Genomic DNA, 13,361 nt, shown 5'->3' on the forward strand with positions numbered 1-13,361 from the left:
GCTTCTTCTCCCGCTTTGATAATATCAGCTGTAATTGATTTGCTGTTCATGAAAAAATTGCCTTGCGTTTTCAGATATTCTTGTTTAAGCTTTTTTAATGCAAGTCCTTTGCCTATTCCAAAAAGCCTAGATGTCGAGTCACAACCTGTTAAGGAATGTAAAAAAGGCAATAAATAACAGACATCTTCCCCAAGAAATCCTTTGGTCTGTTGTATATTCCATATTTTCAATTTTTTGTTGACTGCCATTTTATCAGATTTGAAAATAACCCTTTTGGACTGCTGATTCACATGATGAATAAGTAAAACCAATACATTTGTATCTTCACCAATAACTACCACTTCTGAGGACAAAGCACAATCTACTGCAGTTAGTGCAATAAGAAGGTCTGATCATCAGTTGCATTCTTACATCTTATGCCATTATCCTTAAGCTTGTCACAAAGCATGTTAATAAGAGATTGTTTGTTATGACTGTTTGACATGAACAGTTCCTTTTTAGTTTTGTCCATCCTTAGAAAGTCCCATATTATCAGCAAATATGCTCCTCCATAGAAATATGCAAGTACTGATTTTGCTAAATATAATCATTCTGATTACTTCTAAACTGATTGTAAATTCCCACACCATATACATGGTCCAACAATTTCATACTTCTACCAAAACATCAGACCTAAAAATAAATAACCATGAAATTAAAACACATGATATGAATAAAATATATCTGTTTTTTCAGTGTATATATAACATGTATATAATCTCAAAATATGTTGAAGTAGCAACAGCAAAATCTAATGTATATATTGAACAAGTAAATAAAATTATATGTTCAATTACATGCATGCATGCTTATAATTGTTTGTGTTATGTTTTATTTACGTTCATGTACACTGTACATCTTTCTTCGAAGTCTTTTCTTCGAGCACTCAAAAAAAATAAACATTGTGATTCAGTCGACAAAGAACGGTTAAATTAAATCAACTACTCGTAAGTCGTGGACATTTGGTATAAAAATTGTTATTTAAATATTCCTAATCTATCTCCCGGCATGTTCATTTTTAGTTTCTTTGTATAAACGACTGTTAACGTCATTATAGAACTGCGTCTCTAACGTATATATTTTCGCGGACCATCAGACTTTAGCGTATTGAAGCATCGCACTTTAGCGTGACCATCGTACTTTAGCGTCCCCATCGCACTTTAGAGTCCTATTATATCTTCAATTACATGCATGCATGCTTATATTTGTTTGTGTTATGTTTTATTTACGTTCATGTACACTGTCAAGTCTGTGTTTATATTTTATTTATTATATGCACTTATCTCAAACATAACAGTGTACCATTGTTTTTATAGTAATCATAAAATCAAACAACTAACGGAAATATGCTGTAATAATGAGATGAAACCAATATATCGTCTTTTTGCATATATGTCAACAAAACATTTAAACTCAAAATTTAACAATGAGTGAAAATCTACATATTATATCACTAAACTGTCAAGGTGCCAAAAACAGAAAAGAGAAAGATTACAATTATGGACAAAAAATCAAAAATGTAACATTCTTTTCATACAATAGTCACATTTTATAGAAAAAAATGAAAAAACAATAAATAATGAGTTTGATGGCAAAATGTTTCATAGTTATGGTAACACACAATCAAAAGGAGTATCAATCTATGTGAAAAATAATTTAAAATGTAAGACAATAAATGAAATAAAAGATACTGAAGGCAGAATAATTTTGATAAACATAGAAATAAATGAAAACATTTTTACTTTAATAAATGTATATGCTCCAAATCAACACAAAAACAGAAACAAATTTTTCAAAAAAGGTTCAAAATATAATTGAAAACAATCGCTTGGGTATTCTTATACTTGGAGGTGACATGAACGAAACCCTATCAATTAATGATAAAAAAAACTAATAATATCTCACGAAACTACAAACCAGTGAATAGTTTAAAAAAATTAATAAAGAAAAATAATTTAACAGATATATGGAAAGAACTTCATCCAAATACAAGTCAATTCACATGGAGAAGGAAAAATGATACAAAAATAGCCAGTAGAATTGACTTCTTTTTAATAAGTCCCGATATAAGACCGCATGTTATGAAAGCAGATATTCGACCTGCAATGATCTCATATACTGATCACCAAGCCATTTCTTTACAAGTAAGACAAAATTCGGAAGAAAGAGGCAGGGGATTCTTTAAAATAAATAATAGTATACTTAAAGAGCAAAATTATATTGATCTCATAAATAAATTAATCGAAGACTATAAAAAACAAATACTCACCAAAAATTTGAAAACACTGTGGGATATGTTTAAATCAGAGGTAAGAACCGCAACTCTTACTTACTGCAAACAAAGGTCATCTGAAAATAAAAAGGATATAAAAAATTTAGAAATAAAATTAAGAAAATTAAATGAAAAAACAAATGTAAGCCCAACCATGGTAAAAGAAATTAAAACCATTGAAGAAAAACTTGAAAACTTCTATTTAAATAAAGTTAAAGGTGCACAAATAAGATCCCGAGTACAATGGTTAGAAGAAGGAGAGAAAAACACTAAATTCTTCCAGGGCCTTGAAAAATCAAGACAAACCAAAAAGAGTATCACAGCGCTTAAAAATAAAGATGGGAAAATAGTTACAGAACACTCAGAAATTCTAAACATAGAAAGATCATACTATGAAAATCTATATAAAAGCACTTCTCCAAATTTAAAAGATATAAAAAATTATATAAATGAAACCAACATTGATCACAAACTATCAGAAATAGAGAGTGAATCCTTGGGGGGGGGGGGGGGGGGGGGGGCTTAACAGTAGAAGAATGCACTAAGGCAATATTTAAAATAAAATTAAATAAATCTCCAGGAATAGATGGGCTAAGTGTAGAATTTTATCGCACTTTCTGGAGTAATTTAAAAGAATTTACTGTTGAAGTTTTTAACAAATGCTATGAAGAAGGAGAACTAACAACCATACAAAAAATAGGTATAATATCCTTAATTTACAAAAAAAAAAGATCCTTTGTCACTAGATAACTATAGACCAATTACACTATTAAATGTAGATACTAAACTCATTACATATGCAATAGCTCAACGTTTAAAACCAATACTGTTAAAAATAATTCATGGCGATCAACATGGTTATATCAAAAATAGATATATTGGTTTTAATATACGCCAAATCCAAGACATTATAGATTATGTTGAAACCTTACATATTGATGGTGCATTACTTTTTATTGATTTTTCAAAAGCTTTTGATTCATTAGAATGGGACTTTATGTATGAAGCCCTTATAAAATTTGGTCTCCCAAACTCATTTATTAAATGGGTTAAAACATTATATAAAAATATTAAAGGCTGTATGCTAAATAATGGTTGGATTTCAGAAACCTATAATGTATCTCGTGGGATACGACAAGGGTGTCCATGCAGTTCTCTAATTTTCACAATAGCAGTATAAATTCTCGCATGTAGAATAAGACAAGATACTGGTATTAAGGGATTTCAAATTAAATTAGACTCTAAAACACATAGTCTGAAAATTTCACAACTAGCAGATGATACTACCCTTTTTTTTAAATGTAAGCAGGAAATAAGCTATGCTTTAAATTTGATTGAAATATTTGGAACACTATCAGGTCTTAAACTTAATCGATCTAAAACAGAAGGCATATGGTTAGGCAAATTGAAAAGCTGTAAAGATTAATATGAAAATATAAACTGGAATACAGAACCTATTAAAAGTCTAGGGGTATTTTTTGGACTTAACAAAGATGAATGTGACAGATTGAATACAGAAAAGATTTTAAGAAAGTCTCAAGATGCAATCAATAGCTGGAACAGAAGAAATCTTACAATGATAGGTAGAATAACAGTAATTAAATCTCTTATCCTACCAAATTTAACTTTCTTGGCATCTGTTACCACTATATCCAAAAAATCTTTGAATGAATTCAAAAAACTGATTTACAACTTCATTTGGGGCAATAAAAAAGAAAAAGTTAAACAGATATATTTATGTAAAGATTATTTTGAAGGAGGCCTAAAAATGATTAATATTGACAATTTCCTATCAGCTATACAATTATCCTGGGTCAAACGATTAACATCCACACACTTTGCAAACTGGAAAGTTATTCCCCTTTTCTTTTTCAATAAATTTGGAGAAAACTTTTCCTTATTCAACATGAATCCAGGTAATATAAAAGCAATCCCAAACCATAGTAAAACACTCCCCCTTTTTTACTTAGAAATAATTAAATGTTGGTTTAAAATAAAAAATATCTGAAACAAAACCAACGATACAACTTTTATTAATATAAGACAACAATATATCTGGGGCAATAAGCATATAAAATTTCAAAACAAATGCTTAATATTTTCAAATTGGATAACAAATGGGATACTATTTATTAATGATATAATCGACAAAGAAGGAAATATCTCACAAAAAATTGTACTAGATAAACTGACAATTAAATCAAATTGGATATCAGAACTATCAAAAATCAAAAATGCAATACCAAAAAATGGCAAATAGAAATGAAATCAGATAAATCGTGCCATACTCAAGTTAAAACAGATAAAAAAACTATACTTAAAAACACAAAACAACACAAAATTGATCTGCATTGAAAACCTTCCATCAAAAGAAATATATAAAAGCATTAATTCAAGTAATATAGAGGAAGAAACACCAATTGGCTTTCTAAAATGGAAAACACAATTTAAATTAGAATCGTCAAGCTATCTGTATAAAATGCTTAACTTCATATTCTACAGTTTACAAGTTAACAAATTAAAAATATTCCGGTGGAAGCTACTTCACTATATCCTTCCTTGTAAACAGCTATTGTACATCTGGCAACTGAAAACCGATGACCAGTGCCATATTTGCAACCAATTAGAAAACTATGAACACTTTTTCATCACATGCCAATACTTTAAAATTTTCTGGAAAAAGATCAAATTACTACTTGACAAAATAAAAATGGGGACACATATAATCACTTTCAAAAATCTAATACTTGGGTATAAAATATATGATAAAAACTACTATGACATCAATCTGTTTCTGACTGTATTAATGTTCTCTATTCATAAATCTACATATGCATCAGAATATAAACAAAAAAATGTTGATGTCTACAGAATTTTTAAGTTAGAATTTCAACAATACTTTGATAGTATGAAAGTTCTTGATAAAAAGTCAAGTAGGTTTTTGAGTGATGTTTATAAAAATATATAATAACCATGTTTATATCATCAATGTATTTATATTTAATGTTATTATACATATCACGAAGGATGACTCATAGGAAATGTAAACAATTTTGTGTTGTTTTGTCATATGTAAACAAGTTTCATGTGTATGTTTACATATGACAAATGATCAATGTTTACCTGTACAAAAAGTCAGCATGCTAAAGTGAACATTAACACTGTACTATCTAATGTCAGACAAGAAATTCCTTGACATTTTTGAATAAATCATGATGCTTTCTATAAAATTATCATAAATAAACAATTGGAAATATTTCAAAAACTCACCATTAGAGACACTTAAATTAGTTGAGAACCTCCTGCTCATCATCAAATTTATACACGTGGCATTCTTTAATCATCCGATCATCTCAACTTCCACGTGAACTTGTTTAGATCAAGGTTAAGGTCAACGATTAACTTCTTTCTTTCTTGTAGTGTTTAATGACTATCGTTTTGTATTTAATATGCCACTGTCTGTTTGTTTGTTTTTGTTGTATATTTTAGTAACAATCCTATTGTTTGGATTTTATACTAATAAAATTCTTATTCTTATTCTTATTCTGTATGAGCTTCCTATCTAAGGAACACCCCTACTGGGTAATCAGGAGTATTTACAGGAGAACTTTTATAAACAATATCAGACAATAGATAGTACAAATTCCGTAATTACGTAATATGAGGAAACTGTAAAAAACCAAATTGTCAAAATCAATGTATTTATATATTATTACTGTATAACTAACCATATTTGATGAATAATAATTTTACTATATAATCTCCCTGGTTAAACAGTAACTAATTTACAGGGATACCCGACTGAATGCTGTGAGTCGAGTAAGTTGTAAACAGCAGAGAATTGTTCAATAAAGGATCTATTTTATTAAAAAAAAAAAAAAAAAAAAAGAGATCACTACTCAGAATAGCCAGCCCCCCCCCCCCAAAAAAAAAAACAAACAAAAAAACAAAACAAAAACTAAAACAAACGAGTGAATCTGTGAGCTACTGCTCACTAATGGTACCCCCTTACCCTAAAATATAAGGTTAACAAGAAGTTGATGAATGATGAATCTGAATAAGCATCACACGGTTTAGCTGACTCATATAAACCTTGAAACCAAATTTCAGAAATCCTTGTATAAATGTCCCTGAATATCCTGAATAAGATGCGAAAAATATGAATGGGACAGACGGACGGACTGATTTAAGGATGTAGTGACAGAGGTAAAAAAGAATATTACCACTTTTTTTAAAATAAAAACTTGCGCACTGTAGCACAAAAGAAACATATTTTTCTCTGCCTAAGAATCATTGCTCTAATTTCAAGTTTAAACATATTTTCCATAACTCATATAGAAAACTCATATTTGAGAGCTTTAGCCTCAATTTGCGTTATAACCTTCATTTCTATCTATTCTGCTGTTAAAATTTTTAAAATTCCAGTGTTTGCTTATTATTTATTTGAATCTGAGACTAATCATATAAATTATAAGCCGTTGTCCTGTGAAAGAACTTGTTTTCCAACGACCCGGTCTTAAAACTCCTTTTTAGCACTGAAGTTAAATTATCAATTATAACGATTATGCGATTATGATTTTTTTTATATTTGACCAAACCGGGTTATGCATTGTGAAATCTATGACCAAACCGGATGGTAAACATTGACTAAACCGGCCAGTTCCATTTTGACATGACCCATTTCTTTCGTTCCATAATCAGAAATACAAGTATTGAGATGTTCAATCATAAAAACAAGTTTTGCGGTCAGTAACTATCTTCCCGTACCTTTCTTTCCGTACAATGTGAACAAGTTAACTAGAAATTAGGTAATTTCGAGGCAAGGTTCACTGAATTCGTCATTTTGACGTGCATTTCACTTATTTCTCCGTTAATATAGAACGGTTGTAGACAGTATTGCATATCACAATAGAAAATAGTTGTATATGTATATATATTCTTCGATATCATAAAAATAATAAAATAAGGAGAAACCTATCTTTCTTCTGTCTATTAAAGTTCCGTCATTGTGCCGGATGTTAAATACCATCGAGTCCGAACAAATTTTGCCGGTGTGGTTTAGACACAGTGTATTATCGCTGCGTAATACAAACAACGAACACTGCCTTTTCCTGCATCTTGATATGTATATCTTTAACGCGAAGCTTCATACCAAAATTTACGATAAAAGAGATGATTTTTAATTTCCTATTATTTATTATCCATTTGTAGATGGTGATGTTCCCTTGTTACCATCTAATGTTGTTTACATGTATATGTCTCATTGGCAATCATACCACATCTTCTTTTTTATATGTCATGTCTGTAAAGTGTGTTTGATTTATATAAATCTTTGTATTACTTAAAGATTATTACACCAGTGTTTTCGATATCACAAACTATGCAAATTATTTATTAAATTTTATCATCGGTACAAGGAAATATTACAATAATAAAAACAAAAATGCAGAAATATAGGTACAATACTGTTGTTAGATCATTAAAGGTGACATGGTTTTTTACTTTTATTGAATGTATTTGAATATTAATGTACTCACAGAGTCTTTGCATCGGATATAAACACTAATTCTATACCCAGTTGTTGGCATGCTACAGGTTATGTCCTTTTCATATATTTTCTGATGGTATAATACTAAACCACTAACGGGAGGAATTGTGCTTGATTTTCATAATCTTCGGCTAACATAATCTTTCAATCAGTTTATTTGAGGTCTGAAGCTGGCATGTCAGTAACTGCTAGTAGTCTTTGGTGATTTATGTATCATTGTTATTTTGCTTAGATTCTTCTGTTACCTATTTTGATATCGAACTTGTACTACTTTTAAACTGATTTTTACTGTGCTTAATACTGTGTGTTTGTTTACTCTACATTGACTAACGGTATAGGGGGAGGATTGATATATCAAAAAACATGTTTAACCCTGCCGCATATTTGCGCCTGTCCTTAGTCAGGAGCCTCTGGCACATTTGTTTAGGGGCCAGCTGAAGCAAACTTCCGATTGCGAGATTTTCTCGCTTCGACAAATACCTTAGGTCCATAAGGGTTCATTATTTACATTTATATATCACTTGTGTGACAAAAAAGGGGGAACAACTCTCATGTGGAGTCTCAGAATCACTTCGTTGATCGAAGTTTCACGAAGATTAAACGACAATTTCAATGGTTGCTAAGGAGATGTGCACACAAGATAAACAGTGCTCGGGGAGATAAGTAGTATCATATTTAAAAACACATACATGTACGATAACATTTACTAGATATCTAAGCGACATGTTGCGAAACAAAGTAAATGCAAGAAAAATATTTAGTGGTAAAAAAATAAAATAACTGTTATAAAATAAATTGTAAACGGGTTTTCCCCTTCGATACATGATTGATTGATTGATGGGTTGGTTTACTAGAGAAAAGGGACGAAAGATACCAGAGGAATAATCAAACTCATAAATCTAAAATAAACTGACAAAGCCATGGCTAAAAGAGGAAAATGACAAACAGACAAATATCAATACATAAAACACAACAAGACTAAGCAACATAAACCCCACCAAACAATGAGGATGATCTGCTAAAAAAAAGAGGGACGAAAGATACCAAAGGGACAGTCAAACTCATAAATCTAAAACAAACTGACAACGCCATGGCTAAAAATAAAAAAGACAAACAGAAAAACAATAGTACACACGACACAACATAGAAAACTAAAGAATAAACAACACGAACCCCACCAAAAACTAGGGGTGATGTCAGGTGCTCCGGAAGGGTAAGCAGATCCTGCTCCACATGTGGCACCCGTCGTGTTGCTTATGTGATTACAAATCCGGTAAATAGTCTAATTCAGTAGGTCATATTCATGAAAGGGAAGGAGATTGTAGTTACGACGTAAGGAACATATCCGATATCATTTGTGAAACGGTTATTCCATAACGGTCAACCAACTCGTGATGGCGTCCGTAAAATTTACGAAGGGATGATTTCAACTTCACCATTTGGAATTCTTGGTTTAATAGCTTCCTTGTGAGCAGCAAACCTCTATCAAGAAAATCATGATAGGAAATGCAAGCACGGGAATATCGTATTAATTGGGAGATATATACCCCGTATGCAGGTACTGCTGGAATGTTGCTACTTAGAAATGGAAAGTTCACAATTGGAAAGCTGAAATCATCTCTTTTGTCGTAAAGTTTTGTTTTCAACCGACCCTCATTGTCAATTTCTAGATGTAAGTCAAGATATGAAGCCGACTTAACTGTATCTGTAGTATCCTTTATCTCTAGTTCGATTGGATAGATGCGTTCCACATAGTCACCAAATTTTGAATTGTTTAGTGAAAGAACATCATCTATATAGCGGAAAGTAGAGTTAAAGGATATTGCTAGCTTCTTATCTTTCTTCTGCATGAAGTCAGTCTCATAATAATAAAGAAACGAGTCGGCGAGTAAAGGGGCACAGTTTGTTCCCATTGGAATGCCGACTCTGTTGAAAAACACGTCCTCCGAACGTAACAAATATGTTGTCTATCAAGAAATCAAGCATCTTGATAATATCAGTTTCAGAGATTTTTTTTGTTGGAATCAAATTGATTCTTTACAAAGTAGGATTTATCCCTCCCTAAAACAAGATACTTGTATCTACGTTGGCCATTCTTTTTTATGAAGCAAAGTAATACCAACTCTTTTAATTTGTCTTTTAGTTTGGAATGTGGAATACTTGTGTACAGGGTAGAAAAGTCAAATGTTTTAATACTGTTACAAGATGAAAGAGAGTTAGATTGTATGTACTCTAAAAGATCTTTTGAATTTTTAAGTATCCACATCTGATTCACGCCACCTCTAGAATAGGCAGTTTGACAATAACTTTGAAGCCCGTCTTTGATTGCTGATAAATAGATGTTAATAATTTAGAAAGAGGTTTCGTGGAGCACTTGGAAGACCCAGCAATATACCGTTGCTTGTAAGGACACTTATGTAGTTTAGGTATCCAATACAGTGATGGAAGATCCAGTTCTTCAACATGTGGTACCCGTCGTGTTGCTCATGTTATTACAAACTCGGTAAATATTCTAATTCGGTAGGTCTCATTTGTGAAAAGGGAACGGGATTGTAGTTTCGACATAAGGAACATATCAAACCCGGTAAAAGTCTAATTCCATTGTAATTCGGTAGGTCACATTTGAGAAAAGGGAACATGATTGTACAATGTAGTTACGACATCAGGAACATGTCCGATATTATCTGTGAAAAGGATATTCCATAACGGTCAACCAACTCGTAATAGCGTCGGTAAAATTTACGAACAGATAGTTTATTCATTGGCTGATACAACCCTTTGAACAGGGCCTTTAAGAACACGCGAAGAAAAGAAAAGGCAGAGCCTGGATCCCTTGTTCAACACTTTGGACCGGCCACAAGAACTGAGACAAAAAGAAAAGGAGATTTTAGATCTCCTGTTAAACACATGGGATTGGGCCTCTACGAACAATCAAAGTCATGGGCTAGACCCCTGTTAAACAATTATACCGGGCTTCTGGAAAAGAGCGGAAAAAATATCACAGAGCTTAGATCCCCTTCGAAACACATGAGACTGAACCTTTCGGAACAATCGAAAAGGGATAGCAGAGCCTAGATCCCATTTTTAACACATAGGACTTGATCTCTAAGTTGGATCAAGCAACTTCCAGTTTTCTCTAAGTTGCTACTGTCGTCTTATCAAGGTTTTTTTTATAGTGATTTAAAATATGCATGGTTTCTATATGTATAATTCCTTTTTTGGTTTTACCGCCTCGGTGGTCTCGTTGTACCTTGTTCGCCTCGTGTGCGGAAGGTCATTGGTTCGAACCTGGTCGGGTTAAAACAAAAACTTTAACATCGGTATTTGCTCCTTCTCCGCTAAGCAAGCGGCAACAATTTTGTAAGAGCAAAGACTGGTTTGTGTGGAGTCAAAATAATGTGTCCGGGTAAGATGGTATGTCTTCCTGTAGACTATTATCTTGTGAACCAGCACGTTAAGTATGCAGCTTAGCGTGTCGGTTTGGTACAAAGCAGGATAAATATTCCTATTACATAAGCATGTTCTCGTCCTGAATATTCATATAAATTGCTACTGGACGTTAAGCAACCATCCATCATGATCATTACATATTTTGTATCTGAAATAAGGGAGATAATTTGTTACTTCTGTTTGGTTTACCTTTCCAAATTAAATTTCGAAATAATTGATAAGAAGCTACTTCCGTTTTACTTAAAGTTACTATTGACGATCAATCACGGGATTATATTTACTGATTTAAAAAAACAACATGTTTTTTATATACTTTTATCTGAAATAAGGGGAATAATTTGTAACTTCTGGTTTAGAGAATGTTACTTCCGGTCTTTCATGTTAGCTGTATTTACAGATACCAAAACGTATTTATTCTATGTACTTTAAGTAAATCGGAGGTATCTATTAATCAATTATTCACAAACTTAAAAGTGGAAAGACCTTCAACATCATGTTCAATTGTTTTCTGAAAAATTGGCTGTTTCATTTTCTTCTTCCACCCATTTTTTGTTAAAGATGTCGCTTATATATTTTACAATAGATATCGAACATTTATTGCACTTTTGAAAACCGCCTTGTTTAGCCGAACACTATTTATCGCAAGAGTTATCTCCCCAAACACTCTTTTGCTTGTGTTGATTCTCATCTGTAACAAAAAAAAAAAGAAATATAAAAAATTATTTTTCTTAATTGCTCCTTACATGCTTAAAAATTGACCAAAGCGATTCAGTGATATCGGATAGGATTATCCGCACTTCATAAGTTATATAGTCGGTATCGCTTGTAACTAATAAACAGTAAGCCGGATAGACATTGATTTTTTTTATTAGTACTTCTTCTTATACAAAATTTGAGTTGGGACTGGTCAAAACTAGAAAAGTGAATGCCCTTAAAATGGCCAAATCAACAAATTACCTAATTATGTATTTAGACGTTTCAGCTAGCATACTGCATCTTATCTCAATCAACCAACCAAGGTCCAATTTTAAATTTAAAAACATTATTGTTTAGAGATCACAATTCTAAGGAAATGAAAATTGTCTTCTGTCCCTTAAATGTTACTGTAAAAATGCAATCCGATATATGTACAAACTACTGAAATAGAAATCCGTCCGGAAAAAAAGGCTACTAGTTTGACTATATGTGTTTGGTGACGTCACATTCACAAAATTCATGAGTGCGTGCTTCTGTTTTAATCATTCGATAGAATTAGAAATTAACAGCTAAAATCAACAAAAATGATGATATACTATTAACCAGATTTCACTGCAAATTAAAGGAAAAATGAATAAATCAGTAGTATACCAGTGTTCAAAAGTCATAAATCGATTGAGGGAAAACAAATCCGGGTCACAAACTTAAACCGAGGGAAACACATAAACTTTAAGAGGAAAACAAAAGAACAACAGGAACACTGAAGTGCAACAAAAATAAACGCCAAAATACATAGACAAAAACTATTTGCTTTCAACTGCCATATTCCTCTATATTTAAAACATAAGTCTCGGTGGACTTTTAAATAAAAAAAGAAGGACATTTAAAAAGGAAGAGCAAGGATACTCTATTGCAAGTTTGTTTAAATCATACCACATCTTATTTATACATACACTAAAAAACACAGTGATCCTTTCTTTTCATTTGAATGTCCATGTACATCATGTACAAAATGATGTATATGATACCTAAAAGACATAAAACGTGAACAACCGTGTCATTTCGGCTTCCAGTAAGTATCATACATAATATTTCTGTACTTGAACTATTAATTTTCTCAACGAACTTATGATTTACTTTTGCAATAAAGTATATATAGATATAAAATTATTGTTTCGAGTGCACACAATTCCTTATGTTTTAGATTAATTATGCGTGTTTGGTGGACAACATCTATGTACGTTTCGCCATTACGTTTATAGTCAGGTTTTAGATATTCATATATGTACAAAGTGTGTACCATGAGTAACAGCCTTTCTGTAATTTATCACAGTTTATAGACAAACTAAATAATTG

The 13,361-nt window shown here is 31.7% G+C and overlaps 1 long non-coding RNA gene across 1 annotated transcript; it reads right to left on the reverse strand.

Moving 5' to 3' along the window:
- Positions 1-551: 551 nt before the first annotated feature.
- LOC139522435 (uncharacterized) lies at positions 552-5,684 on the reverse strand. Its single transcript, XR_011664430.1, has 3 exons — positions 5,582-5,684; positions 2,309-2,388; positions 552-672 (listed from the first exon to the last, which is right to left on the reverse strand). It is a non-coding gene; the product is annotated as an uncharacterized lncRNA (long non-coding RNA).
- Positions 5,685-13,361: the final 7,677 nt, after the last annotated feature.

Source organism: Mytilus edulis, chromosome 5, assembly GCF_963676685.1.
Source record: "Mytilus edulis chromosome 5, xbMytEdul2.2, whole genome shotgun sequence".
In the NCBI taxonomy this organism is placed as follows: domain Eukaryota; kingdom Metazoa; phylum Mollusca; class Bivalvia; order Mytilida; family Mytilidae; genus Mytilus; species Mytilus edulis.